The sequence below is a fragment of the Stylophora pistillata genome, chromosome 1 (assembly GCF_964205215.1).
Source record: "Stylophora pistillata chromosome 1, jaStyPist1.2, whole genome shotgun sequence".
Classification (NCBI taxonomy): domain Eukaryota; kingdom Metazoa; phylum Cnidaria; class Anthozoa; order Scleractinia; family Pocilloporidae; genus Stylophora; species Stylophora pistillata.
In genome coordinates this window covers 39,847,582-39,872,903 of record NC_142519.1, presented here as the reverse complement: position 1 = coordinate 39,872,903, position 25,322 = coordinate 39,847,582, and the positions used below count along the sequence as shown (strand labels likewise).

Sequence of the window (25,322 nt, the reverse complement as noted above, 5' to 3'; positions counted from 1 at the left end):
ACTAACTTGGAAGGACCTTCCTGCCTCAGTAGTATTTCGATACTTGGGACAGATTAGGTTATACTTACCATGCCTGGTCCCTCTACCATGCAGGGAGTGATTTGTAGTTAAAGTACTTTCAATATACGTAGGGGATTCCCCATGCAGTGCCTTATAGATTAACACGCACTTTCTTATCTTGACTTCATCAAAGAATGGGATCCAATTTAGTTTCCTAAAATTTTCCACAGTTCTTGATCTGATATCTGTACCTAATATTACACGCGCTGCACGTTTCTGCAACCATCAAACACTCTCATGAGATCTTCCTTACAACAATAGGTCCAAACTATACTACCATACATCATGACCGGCTTAATAAGGGCATTATAAAAGAGTAATCCTTCCTAAATGGGTAAGTAAGTACACAAATTTTTCAGTAGGCCAATTTTTTTGCTAAGCTTCTACAAAGTTTATCTACATGTTCCTTAAAAGTTAGTTCTTGATCAATTGTAACCCCAAGCAGTTTCTGATGTTTAACTTGCTCGATAGCTGTTCCATTTGCTTGCAACTTTGAATGTTTGAATGTTTTTTTGTCAACGTTATGACCAAGGGTGTTAAGAACAGATAACAGCTGTGTGACACTGGAGCGATTTCGCAAAAAGCCGTGCTGGAGTGAACTCATGATTGTTTAGTATGATCGGGGAGTTTCACACACAGACACAGCGTTCAAGGAATTTGCTTAGAGTACATAGCTAGGAAATAGGCCTATGGTTTTCAGCTGGTTTCATAGAGTCTTTTTTATGTACCGGTTTGACGTTAGTTTTTTTCCATTCCGACAGTATGCGAGCAGTTCGGAAGGAGAGATTAAAAAGTGCACAAAGAGTAGGTGCGATTTGATTGCTGCATCCTTTTAAAAGGCGTGAAGAAATGTTTTCAGGGCCGCGCGCTTTAGAGGTGTCCAAAGTGGCTAAACAATTCGCAACCTCGTTAATAGATAGTGACAGATCAGGCATTTGCATAACTGATCTATACTGGTGTGAAAGAGCAGAAATATCGTGGTTTACAACGGGACTCGGAAGAGTAAGGCCAGATGAAAAATAAGTATTAAAAAGATCCGCTTTTTTAGCTGGGGTTGTAGCCTCTATGTCGTCGCAGGTTATCACCGAATTTGATTTTGCGCGGTGGTGCAGGACGGCTTTATGATAACTCTAAAATAATTTTGGATTCTCTGAAAATGCATCTTCAATTTTCTCCAAATATAGGCAATGTTTTCTTCTAACCAGGTACTTAACTGTTGACTCAAGGAGCGCAGTTTCAGTTTGTTATCGTCTAACTTATATAGGCGATATTTCTTCCGAGCCCCAGGATTCTTACGAATGTGATGGCGAAGTTCAGTCTATCCAGGGAGGTGGGTTAGTATCTTTTACTCACTTAGTGGGTTTACATTGGTCTACAGGTGACAAAAGATTGGTCTATAGGTGACAAAAACAAATCCTTCCCTAAAGCCCAGCTCTCCTCAATGTCTTCAGAGAGTGCAGTTTCCAAAGGGGAGTGGGTAAGCTTTATTCATGTTACGTGTCAAATGTTTACATGTCGGAATATTTAGCGTTGTAAATCGACCATATTTCGTTTCCCATACCATACCTGATAACGGGTTTAAATTGTCAAGTTGTTGCTGGCTTCTGTGCGGTAATTTTCAGTTTTCCCATTTATTCCACAATCAAGAAGTTGATACGAAATCCGCAAAGATTTGTGGGAAAACCATACGATGAGTTTTTAGTTTTCTCCGATAGACATTGGCCGCGTCTTGTATCGCTTAAAACTGATCGAGGTTTTTCCTTCCTTATTGTTCCCTCAATACCATTCATTTAAAGCTAAGCCAAACGGCTCTAAACTAGCCATGAAGACTCAAACATGATAGAAGGTTTATTAAAAGTATTCAAAAATGGCACCCAAGTGATGAAATACATGTGAATTTACAAGTATACTTTAAATATTTAAAAAATACGAAAATCTTACATTTGACTTTAAAATTAAGAGTCTAAAGGGACTGGTAATTACAAGAATCGGCAGTTACATACCAATGAAAAACGCTTAGGTTTGCTTGACTACAAGAACTGGGCGTTAGACGCCATTGTTGGGAAGAAAGATTTTTTAAATCTTTCGGTCCGGCATTTAAAGAGTGATACATGGTTTTTGTTGCGCAACTCATAAACGTGGCAATCGGCGCGCTTTGGTGGAATAAGGTGGTACAGCCGTGACCCAGGCACACAGATACCGCCCCAAACTTTCTTGCAGAGTTCGTCTCTTCTCACATTTAGGCGAGTGGAGTTTGCAGCCACAATGGCGTCTTTGTAGCTCAGCGCCGGAAATAATATACGCAGAGCTCTTTTCTGAACTCTTTCGATCATGTCCTTGAGGTAAATTGGTAGGCTAGTAGACCAAGTGACGCAGGCGTATTCGAGGACCGATCGTACCAAGGCATAAAATATGTTAATAAGGTCTTCGGGTGGAATTCCGGACCGCTTGAGCACTCTTAAGATGTAAAGACGTTTTGAGGCTTTGGAGACAATCTCACGCACGTGCTCATTCCACCCAAGAGTGTCGCTGATAGTGACTCCAAGGACCTTGTGTGAGGAGACCCGTTCTAAGGGACGTCCGTTGACGCACAAAGGGCCAAGATTTGGCCGTGTTCTAAGCGAACTAATCACAAGTTCCTTGCACTTCTTTGGGTTGAGGTTCATATTATTGCGCGACGACCACTGTGCAATGGCGTCAAGATCTTTCTGAAGGGACGATGTGCCGCCTGATGGGATGGCCTCGGATATTGTTAGGTCATCTACATATTTCCAGTGGCTCGATAGTAATGGAGTTTCAATCGCGAGATCGTTAATCATCAGGAGGAACAGGATGGGGCCAAGCTTAGTGCCCTGCGGGACTCCAGCGTGCACGGGCAACCAAGGGGATATAATGTTCTTAATCTTAACAGCTTGGCGACGGCCATAAAGAAAACTGCAAATCCACCCGATAATAAAACCACGGACCCCAAGGTGGATGAGTTTATTGACTAAGATAGTGTGGTCAATATGGTCAAAAGCCTTACTAAAATCCAGGAAGCAGGCCCTTAAGAACATACCTGGTTTGTCAATAGAGGACAACCAGTTGTGCATCATATCCAACAGGCAATAGGTGGTTGAAGTTCCTTTGAGGCAGCCGAATTGGCTGAAATCAATGAGGTGCACAACATCCTCAATTAGCCATTCAACTACAAAATCCTCCAGGACTTTAGAGACGATTGCAGTTAGGGAGATAGGTCTTAAATCTTCCCTACCGGTTATGGGCGTAAAAATTGAAAAGGAACATTGCAAAGGAACAGTCACTTAAGCGAGTTAAGTTTGCTTTTATTCAAAGCTAGTTCAGATTTTTAGGTTAGAAGGCTCATTATGCGAGCTTGTACCATCTGAGGTCTACCAGTCTAAATATTTCTCCAGTCTTATAACTGGTCTTGATAACCTGCTGAAATAGGGCTCCAAAAGACTTTCAAACTGTTAGACGATTAAAATTGAGTTGCCTTAGGACGGTTAGCAATGAAAATTAATCATTTATGACGGTTCTCAGTTCAATTCTAGACCGTTTGATAGCTGACGGTTTAACCCATTGAGACCATCTTGCGACTGTGCAGTTCAAAGTGTACTAACCAACTGGTCTTATTGTCGATTATGATCTTAATATTACAAGTGTAGTGGTTGGCAAAACCGACTTCAAGCATCATTTTCCCAACACTAACGCATAGCTGATCAAGGCAGTTGAGGCAATGTCATTAGCGCTAAGTAATGGCACACTGCACTTTGCAGGGGGGAGGGGTGAAGGTTGCAGACAGAACCCCTCACTTATCGCTATCCGTGGATTATCCGCTATCCGAGGATTCGCACATCCGTGCTGCCAGACTGATTCACAAGATCAGCACAAATATCCCAAAACATGAAGCTGTTAACATACATTACATGTATAAGAGAAGACTTGCCTGTATTGCATACCAGGCCTTTCATAACCTAGCTCCTGATAACATAAACAGTTTATTTACAAAGCACCAGACTTCATATAATTTAAGAGACAACTTAAGATTTGCTCTCAAATGTCCCAAATCCAAAGCCCTGCACAATCCTTTCACTCATCGCGCTAGTATTGTTTGGAATTGCCTACCTAGTCAGTTAAAGTCTAAGCTTAGTCACTCTTCTTTTAAGGCTAGTATTAAGAAATTCTATAGATGCATTGACCAAATTAATTTCGGCTCAAACTCCACTGCTACCAACAATATCAGTGACGAGTTTAAGTACTACTGATATCTAGTTTGCCATCTTGTTATCTTATTATTATTATTATTATAATTATCATTTATTTAAAACTTTTTAATTTAAATCTTATCTTTGTATTTATTTTCCTTTAAATGCATTGTTTGAGTTAATTTGACTGAGAGGACTTTTCCTTTCGAAACAGATCTGTAGTATCAAGTTTTAATTTTTATTTTCCTAAATAATCGTTTATATATATATATATATATATATATATATATTTACTTACTTATCCTACCCGTATATATAATGTATTATTGATAAGTATGATTATTCATACTAGGAGACGTATATATTTTTAGCTGTTTATTAGTAGATAGCAGGTTCACATCAGCATTAGCTACCATTTCCTCAACCTGGTTTACCAAATAAAGGATGTATGTATGTATATATGTATGTATGTATGTATCAAAAGTTGTGAGAAAGGAATAAGATTTAGGCCATCAACAGCATAGTCGGTAATGAACTTAAAGGATAAAAATATTTTTATCCAAAATTAACTCCGACGTCTTATTTTTGTGGGTAAAATAATGCGCGTGGACTGTGATAAGTTCTTAAACTTTTACTTTTTTTTTACCCAAAATATTCTCACTTTAGGACGTCTTTAAATAGCAGAGTTGAAGTGGGAAAACTCTTACTAGAATATGAGCCTTTTTGGTTCAGTAATTGTGCCCAAAAAAGTCTCTGATAACTTCTCACTTTTTTAGCATTCATTCTCTAGATTTCTTCCGTTTCATCAGATTGCTTCTTAAGTGGCCACATGCTTTTGCTATTTTTCTATTAAGTCAGGTAAGACACAGTCCGAATCAAAATAATGACATTCAGTTTAAAAAGGTAGGGCACCGTAACCGTCCGCCAAATTGTAGGCCCCATTTTGTTAAATTTCGCGCGCTGCTCATGCGTGAAAAATGATGAGTAATAAGATGTAGAATGATATACAGGGGAATCAATCTTTGTTTCACGAGCTTTCAACGACTTGCATTTTATACTTGTTTGACAAAACGTAAAAATCTTTAAAATCTCTATACGTCGTGCATCATTGAGAATACTCGCTAAAGTAAGCTGTAACCTTCATGCAATTTATTTGCATCATCCATATCCTCCCTCCTCTAAGCACGCTTGAATCACATTAGATTCCTCCACTGGCTGCTGATTTTCACAAACGCTTCTCTCTGGTCTCCTTTTCCATTTTAGATATGTCTTTTTTATCTCTTTGCACTCTAGTAAGTGATGATTTGTATTTGTCGATCTAAGTTGTTAGCAATTCTGAATCTTTCATTTTCGCCACTGTGATTGATTTCCTCACCATTCAATGAAAGATAGCAGAGATTACAAAAAAAGCGATAAGCCCAATTTTAGAGGTGTTTACGGGGACGATAAGATGACAAGCCTGTTGTAGTAAGTTACTTTGCAGTTATACATATGCAATTTTAACTGGATTACTCCCTGAATGATCGATGGGTGACTTCTCCGTACAATTTCAAACTGTTTACAAACGCTCACAAGTAATTAAAATACGACGGATGAGAATTCCCAGCAGAAATACTGATACAACGCCAACAATGATAAATGAATCATAAATGAAAAGTGTGGTAGGCGGTACTTTAACAGTGCACATCATTAGTAGGTTGTGAATGGGTTAACTGGCTATAAGGGAATAAGTTTAGATTAGACATCTACATGAAATAAATCACAGTATCACAATAATGTGCTTTGAAAAGCACTTCAGCGGTGTGTATGCTATTCCGTTCAAAATGCAGATCTATGCAGATCTATGTATCTTGCCAAGAGTGGTTCTCTTGACTCTGTATATGCGTTTGGCGTCCAACAGTTTCCACAATATTTCCTGGGTGATGCATATAGAATCAGTGAACAACTTGAAAAAAAAATTGGTGTTGAGGTAGACACGATTTAGAAGGTTAAATAAAAACCTTTTTGACCGCTCTCTCTACTGACAGCTAAAGGATTACAACATTACGAGAGGTGGGCTGCCTTATACCTCTCCAAGGAATGGTTAATTTCAGGTTTGGAAATAAAATGTCACCTTTAGAAAGTATTGAGTTGCTGTGGTAACTTAAAGAAATGTTGATATGATGAAAGAGTTTTAAAATAATGTAACCTCAAGTCATAACACAGTAAAACAACTTTCAGAGAAGGGTAAAAAAGTTCTAGTAGAAAGACCAAGGCCGGCTCGAGATGACAAAAACCAATAGATATAACAGTAGAGTGCACATTAAGCTGACGCGCAAGATTAAATGATATCAATTAACTCTTACGGTATATTTAATAGAACAAAAACTTTGTATGACCACGTGAACTAGACCAATTTAACCAATTTACATGATGATTAACGCGCCCAAAACCTATTTGATTCCCTGCGCAACATAAAAACAGACTAATAAACAAACTGAAAAAAGTTGAAATAACCAAACCGCAGTACCCTTAATGCAACCGCATGTTGAGGAAGAGAGAGGATACCTCACAGGGTTTTCACGCAGTGTTCTCTTTTTCTTTTCTTTTTTTTTGCATTCGTTTTCTTTTTGTTTTTGTCCTTCTTTAAATCTACTCTTTAATTTTCTTTAAAGGGCAACCTTAAGTGAGCAATCTTGACAATATTTTTATGTCGTGACTGAGCTTTCAGAGAAACTGCTCCTAAGGGCTAAAAATCATCTGAAATCTTACGATAAGATAGCAAAAAGTCTCGGTTCACTTTTACTTATTCAGTTAAAAAGGAATCATCAAATGAGAAAGTTTGAAATGTACTGTTAGATACACCTTGCAACTTACCCCGCCCCTCCCACCCCGCTCCTCTCTAGCTTTCTTAAATATAAAAAAAACCTGTTTCCATCGCCACCTTATCTAATGTATAACTTTTTAAGCTTCAACTACAGCTAAATCAGTACATGCTAGTAGTTTCTCAATAAGTGGCCACTCTTATAAAACACTCTCATTCCAATAAGCTCCCCTTTTTTCAGCCGAGATTTTGAAGAAAAGCCAGGGCGCTCATTCGAGGAAATACGGCAGATAGAATTGGTTGATCAGGTTTGACGGAAGATTTTTTTTATTGAAATCAAGTGGGACTCGCCATGCAACTTGTTAGGACAGGATTATCTGATAGAAGTTCTACATTTACAAACAGCTCAAGACTTCTCTGAAATTTTGCAACGCAGTTTGACGCATTTACGAATACGCTCAAAACTTTTTATGATTATGTCGGAATTGTACTCGACCCTCTAACTATAGCATTATACCCAAATTTATGCCGGTATAATTTATCTGAGCCTATCAATGACCGTCAAATAGCTCCAATTAAGGTCTCTCAGAGCTCACTATTTTTACTGCTCGTCAGTTCAGGATCACATACTTATTTCATGAGAAAAACACCATCTTTTCGCTCTTCATAATTATAATGTTTTCTTTGCCTAGCATATGAGAGAATCGCTCAGACTGGGTGTAGATCATCCCCTCAGCGAGTAGTGGCATATGTCTCTGGGACATTAAAAGAAACGTCGTGCTCTCTAATTTTTTCAAATGAACTCAGCCCTTAGCTAGTCTCCGAAACCGAAACAGTCGTTAATGTACAATTTCCAAGAATCAGCATAAATTTTGTTTGTTTTTTTTTTGTAGGTTTGCTGATTTGAGCGAGCAAAAGGCTCCAACTAATATTTCGGTAAGGACGAGTGTCAATCAGCCACTATTTAAAAACCAGTTTTCAGCGTATTATGAAGGACAATGGAGTTGCTGGAATTTTGGATTCTCCAGTCTATAACCTCAAATCGCTTCCATCCGGATCTGTTGCTAGATAAATGGCGATCGCTAAAGGTTTGAGAAACACTTGCACAAATGTAATTAAATGTAATTAAATGGCATACTCTGAACTTTGAAGGCCGATCTAAGGTAGCAATGGATGTCACAGTCAGGTTATATTCGTACTGCACCCGAACTACATTATTTTTGATGGCGATCAAGCTGGGAACTGAAAGGAGTTGACTAGAATTAAAGAACTAGAGATCATTCTAATACAACTGAATCTGTTCACTTTTTTTTCGCTTTTACAAATCGAACTGTCATCATGTATTGAAGTAACTTACGAAATTCATAAGGTCGTCGATTTGAGTTTTCATTTACTATAAAAAGCAATTACTTGGGATTCGTTCCAAGTAAATAAACATTGTCCGACAATCAAGAAAGCCGTCGATGCTCCGGGTTGCAGAGCAAGAGTTTTCATCGAGTTCTTTATCGACTTCAAGTAATGTTTCGCTTAAGTTGTAAGTCGTGATAACATGCCGTGCGCTCTATCATATATTTTCGGAGATCCCTTGATCGCGGTCGACGTATACTGAACAGACGGTGTGGTTACCATTTCTAGTGATAGTCATATCCAGTGTATGCCGGGCTACAATAAGTGATCGCTTCCGGATATTCTAAATCAAATAAAACTGGGCTCTAGAAACTTCAAAACTCCATAAAAATCACCTTTTTGATATGCTTTTACACACCAAACGAGAAATCCGATACTTTTTGATGGATTTCTCTCCCCTGATGAAAGCTGAAATAAGTGGCAGCTTTGTTGACATAAAGTGGATTGTTATCAGGAAAATTGAACCCTTTCACTCCCATGAGTGACCAAGACAGAATTTCTCGGCTTACAATATCAATACAATATCAAGCAGACAAGTGTTGAGAATACAGAAAAATATCAACAAGGGGATTTGGAGTTGATCCAATATCAAATTCTCCAAAGTTACCTGATAAGAATTGTATGGCAGACAGTAAGGAGAATTAGTAATGAGATCTTGGCAGTGAAAGGGTTCACCATCGGGATTCAACAATCCAGGCTCTAGCCTATTGCATGCAGTTCGTACTGCGAACGTTTATAGTGCAGACTTTCTCTGCAGAGGTCAGCTTCTCGTCCTCGTTTGGTGAATAATAGGGTTTGTGAGGAGTGACTGGGGGAAATGGTGGCGGGGATGTGCAATTGGACGGGCGATGTTTTATTGCTCGCCGTTGATTTTTTTCTCCACCGACTTTATATTTTTCAATTGCAAGTAATGGAATTGTGCCTGAGACTGCCTCAGTTCCTCTCATTACTTACATGGATGTTACAGCAATAAATAAAGATTTTGTTCGTTGGTACTTACAGTTTCCGGAGCCTTGTGGTCCTGCTGAAAATTCCCAGGGGTAAGTTCTTTAACTGATTATTGGACAAGTCCCTGTCAACAAGAAATCATTTCATCAGATAGTTAGATTTGCAATGTTAGATAATACTGAGAACTTTATATGACTCTGACCAGGTGGAGAGGGCCACAAAAGTTGCTGATTTGATTTTCACCTGGAAATAAATAGGTAAGGATGGGCCTAAACGTTAGCAAATATCAGTCAACTTTAATTTCTTATCTCACCTGAGACAAAGAACATTGGTCGATTAGGTTTTAAGGAAGGTTTCTTCGATAGATAAGAAGTGGGACTCGTCATACAACCAGCTAAGATAAAACTCTGGTAAAAGTATTATATAGACAGATAATTCAAGATTTTTCTGGATTGGTGCAACATATAGTAATTACCTTTTGAAAATTCAGATTTTTTATGATTTTTGTGTCATCGTGAAGGATATGAACCCGCCGGCTTTCGATTATGCTCCTCACTCACCCCCCCTCCCCATCACCCATCGTCGACGACTGTTTTAATTGCTACATAAATGAGTCAGTCGACAGTGTATTAGAGATCATGGTCCACTTCAAAACCCACTCCCTCCTCCGCGAAATATTTTATTGCCGCCACTTTGGCTAGAATGCTTACAATCCCGTCCATAAAATTTTCGTTGCTGACAACGAAAATGAAGCAACATTATTTATGGCTTATCAAAGACTAACAACGGATTGTTAGGTAAACTGAAGCTTTTCACACATTGTTCTATTGATTTGTGTCCACTTTTTCTTTATGATGAAGGTCACTTAATTTTTTCATATCATATGAATATACCCAGCGTAAACAACTGATTCTGAGCGGTCCAAACAAGTTAATTATTAACTCTTAGTCAGTCACGGTATTGTGTAATTCTCTGTAGTTCTCTGGATCTCGTGGTTCTCGTGGTTCTCGTGGTTCTCGTGAGGGTTCTAGTAGTTCTCGTGGTTCTCGTGGATGTACGTTATAATTTCACTTCCGGTTCAAGCGGAAGTCAAAGCGAGCGGGCGCAGGCTCAATTAAACCTCCGCTAGCGGTATCTCCTTTAAGTCAGAGATGGAGCGAGTCTCGAACGGGTTCATAAATTCGTAGTTTTATCACAAGAAATGAAGTGTTTTACCAAAGCTGTGTGTCTTTTAGTGGCTTTCAACATCTTGGGCTGCTCTTACGCCTACAGCATGCCAATTTCGGAAGCAAGTTACAGATTTATACAGCTTGTTTTGAGCATTCATTCATGCGAGTTTAATATGGTTGTAACATGGTGTGGTTATCATGAGTGATCAAAGAGGTCTAAAATCCAGTAATCCAGAAGATTACGTTGTACGTGATGTCAAACCATGGTATCATTAAGTGTTTCTTCGAATTTGACCTTATGTTGTCCCAATTTCCTAGAATGTTCTGGAATGAATCAGTCACTTAGAGCTACAAGATGGAAGGACGGGAGAATAAAATGGGATGAGCCATACTAGTTAGTAAAGTATACGTTTGTGACCGGAGACGCCAAATATTTGCTCACGATCCTTCTGTTTTGCCACAAGTTAAAGGTATATTGCCAATTCCATTCGTCTTATTTCACAAGGCTGGAGTGACGAGAGAACTGCATAGCTTTATAAATCTCATGAAAAGAAGCTTATATCTCTGCATGGAACAAAAATTCAAGCGTTAGTCTTTGTTTTCCAGAGTTTGACCAAAGATTTCAACAACCAGGTGAGAAGATCAATTAGCCTTTTCCATAGCCAGGAATTATTTTGAGAAGGAGCATCTGTATACAAAGAGAATGTGTCAAATGAGAGCCAGAAAGTGGCTAAGTTGTGATCATACGTTTAAAGTGTCTTCAAATATTGGATTTTGGTCTAATAAGAGATGGGTGAAGCTAATTATTTATTGTTCTTAACTGATGAGGAGGGAAGTGTGTTAAGCTGGAAGCTGTGTAAAGGAACCAAGTTTTCATCTATTGAAAACGGTTTGCAACTCATAAAAGACTGGCTAGATAAACAGGAACAAAAGCCAACAATTTTCTTTTTAGATAATTGCTGTTCCTGGCGTGAGTTTGAAAACGATTCACCTTTTACAAGGGTTAATGATGGTCGAATGACCTGCAATGCACACATTTGGAGCCAACATTGTACTGTGCTAATTGATTGTGTTAGATCAGATATTTTGCGTTAACTTAAAGAAATGTCGATATCATGGTGGCTTAAAATAATTTCAATTCTAGTCTTCAAAAAGTGAAAAAAATTTCAGAAAAGTGTAATAATTCTAATAGCAAGACTAAGGACGGATAGGGATGACACACATGTAGCAGTACAGTAGAGTACACTTAAGAAATAATATCCAATTCAATCATATCGTATGTCAATTACCAATTACATCGATTAAATTTGGTGAAACGAAAAGTATAAGGAGAAGTTTTCAAACCAAGTAAAATAGACAAATTACTGAGTCACCTAATGGTTAATGCACTTAAAACCTATTTAAATCCTCGCAGCATAGAAGGCAATTAACACACAAATTAAATTGAAAAATATTGAAATAACCAATCCACAGTACTTCACTGTGATCCAACTACATGCTGATCAAACTGGACTGTATCACTTAGCAGATGAAAGGCTAAAAAAAGGATGTGAGGCTTTTTCCGTATTTCTGTAGGTTCCCAAGGGAATCTATATTGAAGTTGAGCAAAAGAAAATATTTCAACGAATGTTCTGGCCAAGTTTCATCAAAATACCACAGAATTACATACCCTTTGAATTCATTTAAGTAGAGCTAACTCTCGTAAAAACAGACATCAAGGTTTTGGTCTCCACAGAAATTGAGTTTAGGTTTGTGTTGAGCATGAAGGGTAAAATGCCAAGTTCAATGTTCAAAAAAAGCCAGCGATATTTATTATTTATTTATTTACTTCATTTTTCGTAATTGTTTGTATCTTGTGGTCAGAAATGTCCAGATGTTAACAAGCGCATTTCCTCTCCTTATAACTTTCTCGCATTCTCCTTTTTTACTTGGGCTTGTTTCAGTGTGCTATAAAGTAGGCAAAGGATTTTTGACAGCATTCTCCTGTCTAAGTAGTCTTTGTTGGATGTCTTTTGAAACCTACCATGCTAGATATGGAAAAGAAACCATAGAATTTAGGGTTTGAATCCATCAATCAATTCAATCAATCAATTTATTTAAACTCACTTGAATACAGTGTACTAGAGAAGATTATAATTATCACAGTAGTGTTACAAATATCATTATAAGGAATACGGTACAATAGGAGAACGGAAAAAAAGAAACTAAAATTAATTTACGATTCATGATTGTAACTAGGGATATCTAACAATTGAAAAAGGAGAGGAAGAAAAGAATATTTGAATACGTTTGTTAGTTGTGTGGAGTTTGGGGCACCCAAACAGTTTTAAGAACTAATCGAGTGGGTGTCCCAGAACAAAAAATTCAAACCAAGGGAATACAGTGTTAACAATTTACTAACTATTAAGAATAAAAGATATTTACACAAACTATTTAACACCATTGTAACCATTGATCATAGAATTCTTTATATTTTGAGAAAATCTAAAAAAGGGAAAGATTTGTTTAACATTAATTGGTAATGAATTCCAGAGTGTGGTACAAGTGTAACACAGGGAAGAATACCATATTGAGTTGTTTGAATTGGGTTTACAAACAGGTTTTCATTCAGTAATTGACATGTATAATGTGAATGGAAAGAAGATATTGGCTTAAAGTAATTAGTAAAACAGGAAGGAGTTTTTTTCTGGGACCCCTGATAAACAAAAGAAAGAATCTCAAGATCAATTATCTCAGAGAAATTTAAGAGGGTTGAGAGATTTCAGTAGTGGTTCTGAGTGTGATGCTGGTTCAGAAAATGTCTTAATTCTGAGTATACGCTTTTGTAAAGTAATCACTGGCTTTAAATAAGTGGGATAGGTTAAACCCCAAACTAGGATACCATAAGTGAGAAAGGGGTAGATTAACAAATAATAAAGCATACGAAGTATATCAGTACAAACATAGTACCTCAATTTTGAGAAGATTCCTACAGTTTATTACAGTTTTAGGTAGAGCTCATCAATATGATTCTTCCATGTCAGATTTTAGTCAAAGAATGAATTAAATGATTTACCTTATCAAAATTTTTGAAACAATGAAAATACCACAGCCAAACTCATTGTGGTCAATTGAGTAACGAATAGATTCAGTGATACCTAAAAGTGTGGGATTAGTTGAACACCACTGTCTAAAGCCAAACTGAAGTGAGTAGAGAATATTATTATGGCATTCAAGATAGCCATAGAGGCTCTTATACATAGCTTTTTCATATATTTTGCTTAAAACAGGTAGCACTGATATTGGCCTACAATTATCTTTGTCTTGTCCAGAGCCTTTCTTGAAAACTGGAGGAACTCTTGCCAATTCAAGTTTATTTGGAAAAATGCCGGAGAAAAGAATCATTAGTTGGGGATGAAAGAAGTGGAGAAATATTGGTTTGAGGAATCTTTAGCAATCTGACTGGAAAACTGCAAAGGCCAATAGACTTGTCATTGTCCATTTGAGATATGTAAGACTCAACTTCAAATGAAGTGATAGGGGAAAGGAACATTGATTCAGGAAAATTGCCATTTAGAAAAGAGGTAGGAAAGCAACTCCCCCTGTGGAATATCTTTATCAGTGTTTCTACCCGGGATAGGGTTATCAAAAACTTGTTAAAGATGTTGGCAATAGCACAAGGATTGTCAATAGATTTGCTGCCACTTTCTAAAAGGGTAGGGATATAGTTGGCTTCAACTTTACTAATGTTTATGATTGATCCAATTCCTGACCAGATTTTTAAAATCTTTTTCCGATTACACAGAAACTAATTCTTTAAGTTATTAGACTTGCTGGCTTTGATATCTTTAACAACACTATTCCTGAATTTCTTATGAAGAGATATCAGATTTGGATCTGGTTGCTTACTTTTCATGACCTGGGAATAGAATATCTTCGCTTTCGGATATATTACTGGAAAGCTAGCATTTATGCCGTATAGACTCTGAAATAACAAAAGTTTTGAGAGGTCTTGTTTTGGTTGACACGTGCAAGCCTTTAATGACAAAACTGACGGTGTTTGTTTAGTTGAATTACCAGCCTTCGCGTTACCGCGGACATCCAAACAAACTAAACTGTATCACTCAGCTGATGAAAAGCTAAAAAAGGATGTGAGCCTTTTCCAATATTTCAATTGGTTCCCCGAGAGAATCTATATTGAAGTTCGACAAAAGAAAATGTTTCGACGAACTGATTCTGGCCGATTTTCATCAAAATTAATATGACCAAACTACAGATATATGTATCCTGTCAAGAGAGCTTCTCTTTACTTTGTACATGCGTGTGGCTCCCAACAGTTTCCACAATTTTTCCAAAGTGACGAATATGGAATCAGTGAACAGTTTCAAAAGATTGGTGTTGAGGTAGACGCGAAAAAGTTAAGGGAGATGCTTTTGACCCCTCTCTTATTTTGTCTGCCAAAGGACTTCAACATTATGGGAGGTGACCCGTCTTATACCTCTCCACGAAACCGTCGAAACTGAAGTTCCGAACAAAATTTTATTTTTAGAAAGTGAAAATTTTATGACATTGTAAATGAACAGTCAACAAATGGGCGAATTGAGTAGAAATCAATTATGTGACAAGACCTCTTGATAGACCTCTAGTTGAAAGATCATGAATTAATGAAATCAATATATTGAAAAAAGTTCTCTGTCTTAGTATACAGATCTGAGCGAGTTTGACAATTATTACCTGAATGATGGTCGAATTTTGGATCTTAGGACTGGAAAGTTAGCCTCCAAATATTTCCAGTATACTCAGTCTAAAGTCATTCTCGGTGTTGCAGTTTTCGCCCGCACGCATACTCTGAAAAAGTTAAATGTATTATTTCATCGAAAATTATTGGGAGACACACCATCTTTTCGCTCCTTATAATTGGAATGTCTTCTTCGCCAAGCAGGTGAGAGAATCACCCACACTGGGTGCTAATCATGCCCTCACCCATTGGAGGGTGACGAGTGTCTCTGGGATACTATCTTATTTTTTGAAACTATGGTATACAATATTTTTTTTTACATTATGGGATACTATCTTATTTTTTAAATTGTGGGATACAGTACTGTCTTATTTTTAAAATTAGCTCAGCCCTTTGCTGGTCTCCAAAGCCAAAACAGTCGTGGCGCACAAGTTCCAAGAATCAGCAAGACTTTCTTTGCAGGATTGCTGATCTAAGAAAACAAGAGACTCTATCTAATAATTTGGTAAGGATGGGTGTCAATCAGCCACAATTTAAAAACCAGGCGTCAGCGTATTATGAAGGACAATGGAGTTGCGGCGGTTTGGATCTCCACTAACGAAATCGCTTCCGTCCAAATGTGCCGCTGAAGAAATGACTTTCGCTAAATATCTGATAAAATGGCATACTCTGATCCTTAAAACCCACTCTAACATTTTAGTGCATGTCACTGTCAGGTTATATTCATGCGGCACCCAAACTAAATTCTTTCTGAGATAAGGATCAAGATGGGAAAGGAATTCACTTGACTGAAATAACTAGAGATTACTCGAATACAGCTGATCTGAATTGACCTCTTTTTTTTCCTTGTAACAGTACAAGTGTTTCCATCGGGTTCTTTGTCGAGTTAAAGTAATGTTTTCCAGTGGCGGATCCAATGGTTTTATGACCGATTTGAATTTGATTTCTAATCAAGGACACTTTTTATTCAACTACGACACAAAAATGTTCACATTTCCCAAATTAAACTCTCAACGAAGAAAGATTTTGACGCCAAACATCAAAAGCGCAGCTCACCGGTAACTTTCAAATGATTTGAAGGCTTTTCAGATCTTATCATTTTTACTGCCCGTTATAAACACTCTTACATGTAGGGAAATCTTTGGATTCAAAGACCAGTAGCGAGAAGTCAGCCTCCAGGCTTCTGATTGTATGCACTTTTAATAAGCCATTCTCAGCCGGTAATATTCGCCTAAACGCATAATCAGAAAATGTTGAATAGCTTATCGTCACTGGGAACTGTCGGGGTAACATACTATCCTTTCCCTCTTTAGAATGTTTCCTTCATCTAGCCTATGAAAGAATCGCCCACACTAGGTGTATATCATCTCCTAAGTAAATCAATCGACACATGTCTTTGGGAAAATGCGAAAAACAGCCTTTACCACTCTTCAAAACTGAAACAGTCAAGACGGACTTATTCTGAGAATCAACTAGATTTTTTCGCTGGATTAAAAAATCGTCCCACTCGTGCTGCTTTAAAAGAAACCATGACAACCTACATATCAATGCAAAGCTAGCGCTTATGACGTGACTTACTCTGAGAATCATGAAAAACTACATATCAATGTAAAGCTAGCGCTTATAAGGTATACATTGTGAAAATAACAAAAATTTTGATATGTTTTGTTCTGGTAAGCACGTGCAAGCCTTTAAAGACAAAACTGACGGTGTTTGGTTGACTGAATTACGAGCCCTCGCGTTACCTCGGACATCCAAACGGACTGGACTGTAGCACTCAGCAGATGAAAGGCTAAAAAAGGATGTGAGGCTTTTCCAATATTCTTATTCTTAGTTGGACAGAAGAAATTAATTCGATTTCGTTAAAGCCCTACACGCTTTTGTGCGTAACTACCTTTCCTTTTAAAACACTTCTGCCGACGAAAGTCATCGCCAAAAAGTATTTTTTGATAACTGAAACGGCTCCCAGAAATAACCCGAGGTTCGTTTGCGCGATCTAGGTGCGAATCTCCACAAATTCATAAACCTCTCTGCGCAAGAGGAAAAATAAGTAATGATAAAAAGAAAATGAATTAAATGAGTAAAGAATAAAATGAGATGGATGGCTGACATTTTAGAGCCCTGGAAATTTTACCCTGGACCTTCGACCCCTCACGAAAATCTACACTCTTAAGAAATACACAGTTTTTACACCTCATTTTTAAAAGCGCGTGTCGATGCGGTCAGGCCGGCAACCAATGAAAAGCAACATTGAACTCTCTGGCGAGTCACGTGACAAAGATGCTATTTAAACCAGTCCCGTAGGCTGAGGGGGTTCGGGGGACTCGGGCGACCCCCCCCCCCCACACCCCCACTGCCTGGAAAGGTCCACTTAGTGGCCTACTCACAAATAATTTGACCGGCTTAAAACATATCTCGCACGTAGAAAAAATATTACTGAAACCTTAGTTGTGAAAACGTGACACTATTCCTGCAAATGTGACGACTGTGGAAAGGAAAGAATAGACGATAATTTTATAATAAGAAGCCTTTGAATCACCAAAGAAACGTGGCAGTTCGTTTACTTGATCACATCATCATGTGAATCGAAGAGCAGTTTTAGCCCTCGGCAAAATTTGCCATATCATTACTTGGCCTCGTTCCAAGTGTTCTCTCTTCAAGAAATGTCAACCTCAATGCAGCTGTTAACACTTACACTGATGATCTCCCGTCCCCTGAGTTGCTCGAAATGGAACTTACTCGATGGAGAAGTCGATACTTAGCAATGGAACCGCAATTATGGCCAGCTTCACCTGCTGTGGCAATCAAAGATTGTGATGCTGCCCTCTTTCCAAATATTAGCATTCTTCTCCAAATTTCCCGCACAATTCCAGTCACATCGTGCGAATGCGAACGAAGCGCAAGCACGTTGCGACGACTGAATAACTACACGCGTGCATCAATGGGAAAAGATCGCTTGTCCCATCTTGCGCTTTTGCACATTCACTACGCTACCCCTGTGGACCTGGACACTGTAGTAGACTGTTATACTCGGCTACACCCCTGTTGACTTCAACTGGAAAATCTTTTGCAAAAACGTTAAGTTTAACATTAAAGGTCCGTTTTCAGCGAGGAAGAACCCACCAAGGAATAAACCAGCCTACGGGCCTGTAAATTCACAGAAAAAAATCATCTCGCGACCTTACCGGGGAAAACGATTGGTTGAAAGGAAGTCCAAAACTGCTCTACGAAAATCAAGAGTAAGGTCCGACTTTTTCGCCTTATCAAAATCTTCTGTCCTCGATTTCTCCCTTAGACTTGCAACAGAGTTACTTCTCTTTTAAATCGCCTAGTGGCGACTCTTATTTCTCAATGTCTTGGGAAATTGACGAATTTAGTTCTGGCTTTTGTGTGGTGTAATACAAGTGTAAACGGAATAAGCAAATCGAGATCCCAGACAAAAGTCCGGGAAAAACCGTCAACACTCTGCTGGAGACTCTCGAATTATTACACCTCTCACTATTCGGTACCAACTACCCTAAAATAATAATCGTGACCATATTTTTTCTATGCTTACTTTTATCTTTTATGAATTAATTCATGCTTTTCTTTGCAATGCACACTCGGCCATTTAGGGTCCTAGGGTCTTTTCGCAGTCCAAAGTCCTAGTCAAGAGATAAGAAAATCTGTTTGTTTTTCTACACCTTTTGTTCTCTTTGGCGCAGTGTTACCTTTAGTTCCAGCCCATACACATGTTTTAACTTAATTCATCTTTACTTCCCCATTCCATTCATCTGATCGATACTGGGAGTGGTGTCCTTTAAATATATATTTTTTGTATTTAGAATGACTTTGCCGCCATGTTGTCACCATACGCATCTGATCATGATTTCAGTGTTCTTTGCCTTTTCTCCTACCGAGTCCAGGGTTTCCAAATATCTGAACGATATTCCTGACAGATCTTCGAACAACCGAACACCCTGCCGATTTGAAATGCGTGCTTTGTTTTCACATAAATCCTCTCGAAACAAAAGAACATAGTTGTTTGTTCCAATTTTCCGTGGTCCCCGACATCCTAGAGTTTATTGGAGATTCTATAATGTTACTTTTTGTGGCCAGGATGATAATGTTCCAAGAGAGAATACTTCGTTCGAAGCTGGATTGATTTTTCCGAAGTTAGGGAGAGACAGTCAAATTTGAATAAAGTATATCGCGGAAGCGAAAAAAGGCGGAGATTGTTAAAAAAAAATAAGAAAAAAAAAAAGAAGGTAAAAGGGCGAGCAATACCATTAGAGAACTGATCGTAAAGTCACACCACGTCGGCTGGCATAGGACCAAGAAACCCAAGATGATAATGGGAGCGAAATGATTCCATCGCCAACAGAGTCGGCTTTTTAACGAAAACCTACCACTTGTGTAGTGCATGTCACTTCTTTGGACAGAAGTATATCAAATGACTTGGGAGAAGCTAAAAGATATCGCCCGGTATAAATTTATAAAAAGTGTCAACAGTTCCTGGGGAGACGTTAGGTTCATACTTAAGTCCCTCACAAAATTTTGATAAGAATCTAACCCATTGAGCATTAAAGTAGAAAATGGTAGCTCATCTCCTTTAATTCACAGTGCAGGTGAGTTTGAAAAATCGAAGAGCACATGCAGTGGTTAGAATCAAATCATGCCAGTCAGTGCCTTATTGGACTTGTTATCTCAGCTGGAAATAGCGACGAACTTCACCTGAAAGTTATTTTCAACACCTGTGGCTTGTTCACGATGAACAAGGAGAGTTTGACTGAGGAACAGGGTGAAAAATGGTTCCAGATTCATCAGTGTTCTTTGGGTATTACTAAGGCTCTTAAGGAGTTTAAATATGCCAAATGATTGTGGTGATGGAATGAGTGGTTGTCATTTCATCAGGCACACAAGGATAAGTTCTGATTGGAACTCAAAGGCACCTAATGAAGTTGAAAGCATTTAGGATGCCTGTGACTCTTGCCACCATTATGAAAATTTACCCAACTTCTAAACGCGATTCATCTTCAACGAAGAAGCGCAGGAGATTCTAAGAGAGAACACTGACCAATTTTTAGCTGAGGTTAACGATGCTATTAGAGAGGTAAAGGTTCCTCCCAAGTCAAAACGCCTGCACCTAGTTCCGAGAATTGTAACAATTCTTCACGTTTTGAACCACGCAATGACTAAACTCTAACACATCAACTCCGGCACACATTGAAAAGTTGACTTCAGAGAAGGCATCGGACTTAAACTTTGCCTCAAACCTGATGAATTCGCACTAATTGATTATTTACTTGGTACAGTTTGGATTATTTTTGCTGTGGGGTGGAGCACGGAAAACGTTTAGCTGAATTTCTCCAAAGGTATTCCGGTTCCTTTACTGAAACTAATCACTTAGTTGGTTATAATATCCTAGTTGCTATAGATGGATAACTTTCTGCGGGCCGGCCTCTATTTTTCATAGGGGCAATTTACAAGAAAAGCATATTTTGCATATTTTGGCGCTGTTTTTTACATCTAATTTTCTCAACTACAAAAGCTTCAGACGAGTAGAAAGTAAATGGCTTTGAACGAATTTTATCTTATTAGCAATATCCCAAAGAGAGTTATCGGTACTCATGGCGTTCTTCCTTTGAAAGAAAATGATCCGCTCTCGTAGTGGACTACTCCACCTAACAACATACTTATACCTCAAATCGGGCGTATATCATTCAGATATACACCCGATTGCCGTTCGGCTTCTTTCAAGGAAATCTAAACAATCCCGAATCCTGACGATACACTGCTTTAGTCTGCTATGTCATTTCTAACATGTAAGAATCGGTTGATTTACATGAAAATATCTTATCGCCGATCATTTGCTATTAAATATGTAAGTTATAGCTATGACGTGACGCTGTATTTCTCCATAAAGTTTTCATTGGTCGCTCCAAAGAATACGAGAACCGGGCATTTTTTGATATTTCTGCAGACTTATGTGCATTCCAAAGCAGAAAAAGAAAAACTCAGAAACCACGAATATTTAACGAAGAATCAATGGGGGATGGGCGAGAATCTCATGCGAGTAATCGGCTAATCTACAGTGTTCTCGCCGGTGGGGAGTAATGCGAGTATAAATAGCAAGTTGGCAACGGTATTACCAGATGTAAAAACCCAGTTAAAATAGTGGCTTTGAAAGACTGGCACGAAAACTATCACAAAGTCAAGATTTTAAACAACTCAGTATCCACATTCTACAGCAAATGGAACAGGGATCTCATCACAATCATTTTCCATTTTTCTATTGAATCTTTACGAAAATTATTTCTGTTTTGAGCCTTCAGTTTTCTTGTTCTTGATAATTAAAGATTTGCTTAGGGCTTACAAACTTTACCTCAAAAAGTTTTTAGTGCCGCGCGGACCGAGGCATACAGATTTAAAAGAATTCATGCTGCCACTGAGGAATCAACAGGCACAGTCCTCTCACATGCTCTCGGCCATGGAAAATTAATGATTGGTAAAAAATTAATCAATTGCAGCGTCCAGGAGCTATCTTGGTTGCCGTGATTCCTTTTATCATTTGCAACTTTTAATATTCTTTCATTTGCAGTGGCAGATCGAGACCTTGAGCAAAGAGGGAAGGGGGGGAGGAGGTTGTTTTTTGTGTGTGTATGTTGTAGGTCAACTTGTTCTTTAGGTAAATTTGTTTCAAACTAGGTTATTTGATCTCAACCTAGGTCAGTTGCTGATGTCTGTCTGTCTGGTTTTTTTTTTTTTGTTTGTGTTGAGATGTCTGGAACCTGAAACTATACTAAAACAATTATTTGCCTCAGGTTCCAGACATCTCAACACAGCCAGAAAAGAAAACGGACAGACAGACATCAGCAACTGACCTAGGTTGAGATGAAATTAACCTAGTTTGAAACAAATTTACCTAAAGAAGAAATTGACCAACAACATGTACACCTGCCAGCTTTTCTTCTTTCTGCAATTTTTTTCTTTGCCCAAAATAACGTGGAGGGTAGGGGGGCCCAGGCGCCCAGGCCTCTCCCCTTGATCCGCCATTCTCAAGAACAATTCTCAAGAAGTGTTTCATAACTTAGGCTTTTAGTCAAAGTGCCAGGGTATAGCAATCAATATCAAATGACAAAATTCTTATTCTAATTAACAAAAATCATCGACAAGAGTGCAGTGTTAACTTATTTACTCTCCGAGTAGTTGACATGTGACTTCTCCACACAATTTCAAACTGTTCACAAAAGCTCACAAGTAATGAAGATGCGACAAACGAGAATTTCCAGAAGGAATACTGATATGCCCTCAAAAATAATGAATGAAAAGTGTGGTAAGGCGGTGATGTAACAGTGCACTTCATCAGTAGGTTGTTAGTGGGTTGACTAGTTAGCTATAGAGGGTTCTGTTGTAATCAGATATCGACATGAAAGAAAGTACAGTATCACATTGATTTCCTCAGAAAAGCACTCTAAAGGTGTATGTGCTATTCCATTCAAAATGTAGATGTATGAACCCTGTCGAGAGAGGTTCTCTTGACTCTGTATATGCGCATATGGTTGCCAACAGCTTTTATTCCTAGGTGATGTACGGTGAAACCTCTCTAAACCGGATCCTCATTAAACCGGAATCCTCTCTATACCGGACCTTTTTTTCGGCCCCAGAATCCCTATCACACATTTTCTCTATTTTTAACTTCCATAAACCGGAACCACTCACCTCCGGAAACCGGACGCTTTTTTCAGTCCGTAATCACATACTGACAAAAAAATTGACCTCGTCAAACCAGACGTGAAAGTTTTAAGCTTGCCGCCAAGATCAAATTACACGTTTTTAAACGTGATCAAAATTAAAATCGTAATAATGCAGCTATGAAATCCCCATCAGAAGTGAGAAACGCGCGTCGGCTAATTTCTCATTGTTCTATCGGTACTGAAGCAAAAAAATCTAAAGTCGACAATCGTGCCGCTGTTATGGGGTCAGGTTAAGTAACAAACATCACTATGTCTCAGAGACCAGCGAAACGTCAAAGAATGGAGTTATCGTTAGAGAAAAGAATTAAGTTGATTAAATGCGCGGAATCAGTGCCTAATCCAACACTGAAGGCTCTAAGCAGTAAATTTGGGATCGGTAAATCAACTGTAACACTGAATGTTTTTGGTAGATTGAATAAAATGACGTTGAAAAGCTTCCTTGTGATCTATGTTGCTAGTTCCTTTACTGATGTGCTTTATTAGTGTTCGTGTACCATGTACTAGTACTTACAGTCAGACAGCACATTATGCTGCATAAAAATTGCCTTATGGGTAAAACCTCAGTTCATCGGACACCCCTCTAAACCGGATATTTCCTCCGGTCCTGGTGGCTTCCGGCTTTGAGGGGTTCCACTGTACTTATTGACTGAATTCGCAAATAAATTGCATTGCTAAGTTAACATAAAGAAATGTTGATATGATTGATGTTTGCGGTTGAAATTGAATTCACTTTTAGTCTTAAAATAGTAAAACAACTTCCAGAGAACTCTAAGTCTTCATGTAATAAGACCATGGACGAGGATCGAGATGACAAAAACTGATAGACATAACAGTAGAGTGTACCTCAAGCTGACGGGTATGATTAAAATAATAATATCAATTGACGATTATTTTCAATAAAACATAAACTGTTGTGACGAGTTTTCTAACCAAGTAACCCAGACGAATAACCGAGTTAATGATTAATGCGCGCGAAACCAATTTCATTTCCCACAACATAGGAGGCGATTAATATACTATATTAAATTGAAACAGATTGAAGTAACCAAACTGCGGTACTCGTAATGTAACAACATGCCGAGGAATACGAAGTGAGGAAACCTCACAATATTTCAATTCATAGTTTTGCACGCCCTGTGTTTTTTTTTTTTTTTTTTTTTTTTTTTATCAAGCCGATTACTTGCTTTGAAGCGTTTCCTTGGGTGAGCAATTTGACAAGATCTTCATGTCGTAACTAAGCTCTAATAAGGACTACTTGATGTCATAATTAAGATTCCTTTCGATATCGTCAAAGTTACTTGAAGAGGTAAAGATAACTGTATCATCGGCGTACGTAATAATTCTCAGGAGGCTTATTTGCATCGTTAAAATGGATAATGAACAACATTGGACCAAGGATGGCCCCTTGTGGAACCCCGGTAAAAACGGGGCTGAGTTCTGAAAGAACGCCACTGTATTGAACGGTTTGCTTTCCAAAAAATAAATAGTCCGTAAACCATTTGAGCTCAGTGTCAGAAATGCCAAAAAAAGGAAGTTTCCAGAGAACACCAGAGTGGTTAATGGTGTCAGATGCTTTGAACAGGCTTAGGTCTATAAAAACTGCTCCTGGTCATGTCATCTTGCCATTTTCAGCTTCTTTTCTTTCTAGGTCTGTAAAGTATGTAATAGGCAGCTCAGTAGAGCGTTTGCAACGAAGCCAAACTGATAATCTGAAAGATGGTTATTACTTTCAAGATGGAACATCAGTTGTTTGTATACCACTTTCTCCAAGATCTTCGACGGGATGGGAAGAATCGATATTGGTCGATGATTATCAATCTCTGTTGACGAACCAGATTTAAAGAGTGGTAAAACTTTGGCCTCTTTCCACTTCGTAGGAACAATTCCAGACTCAAGAGATAAGTTGATAGTGAAAGTTAGCGGTTAAGTTTATAATGAAAGTTAGCGGTTTTGCTATCACAAGGGCAGCATCTTTCAGCAAACCAGGAGGAAAGTTATTTAGGCCTGTGGATTTTCTCCTTTTTCAGACTTTTTAGTTCTCTGTAAATTTCTGATTTATTAACTGCTGAGAACACAAGCTTTGTATTCTCTGTTTGAAGGTGATTCTGTTATGCAGGATGACCCCGAATAAAGTAGCGAAGTAAGACGGAACTTTTCTCTAGAAATCCGGCCACATTTGTGAAAATAACTGCAGAAAGTGTAAGCAATGAGTTTCTCACCTGTCGTTTTCACTCCATTCACAAGGACTGCTGATCCTGTCTCTGATTGCGATTTCGT

At 38.3% G+C, this 25,322-nt stretch overlaps 1 pseudogene; it reads left to right on the top strand.

The window, feature by feature from the left end:
• The first annotated feature begins 15,493 nt into the window (after positions 1 to 15,493).
• LOC148742482 (52 kDa repressor of the inhibitor of the protein kinase-like) lies at positions 15,494 to 18,391 on the top strand (annotated as a pseudogene).
• Positions 18,392 to 25,322: the final 6,931 nt, after the last annotated feature.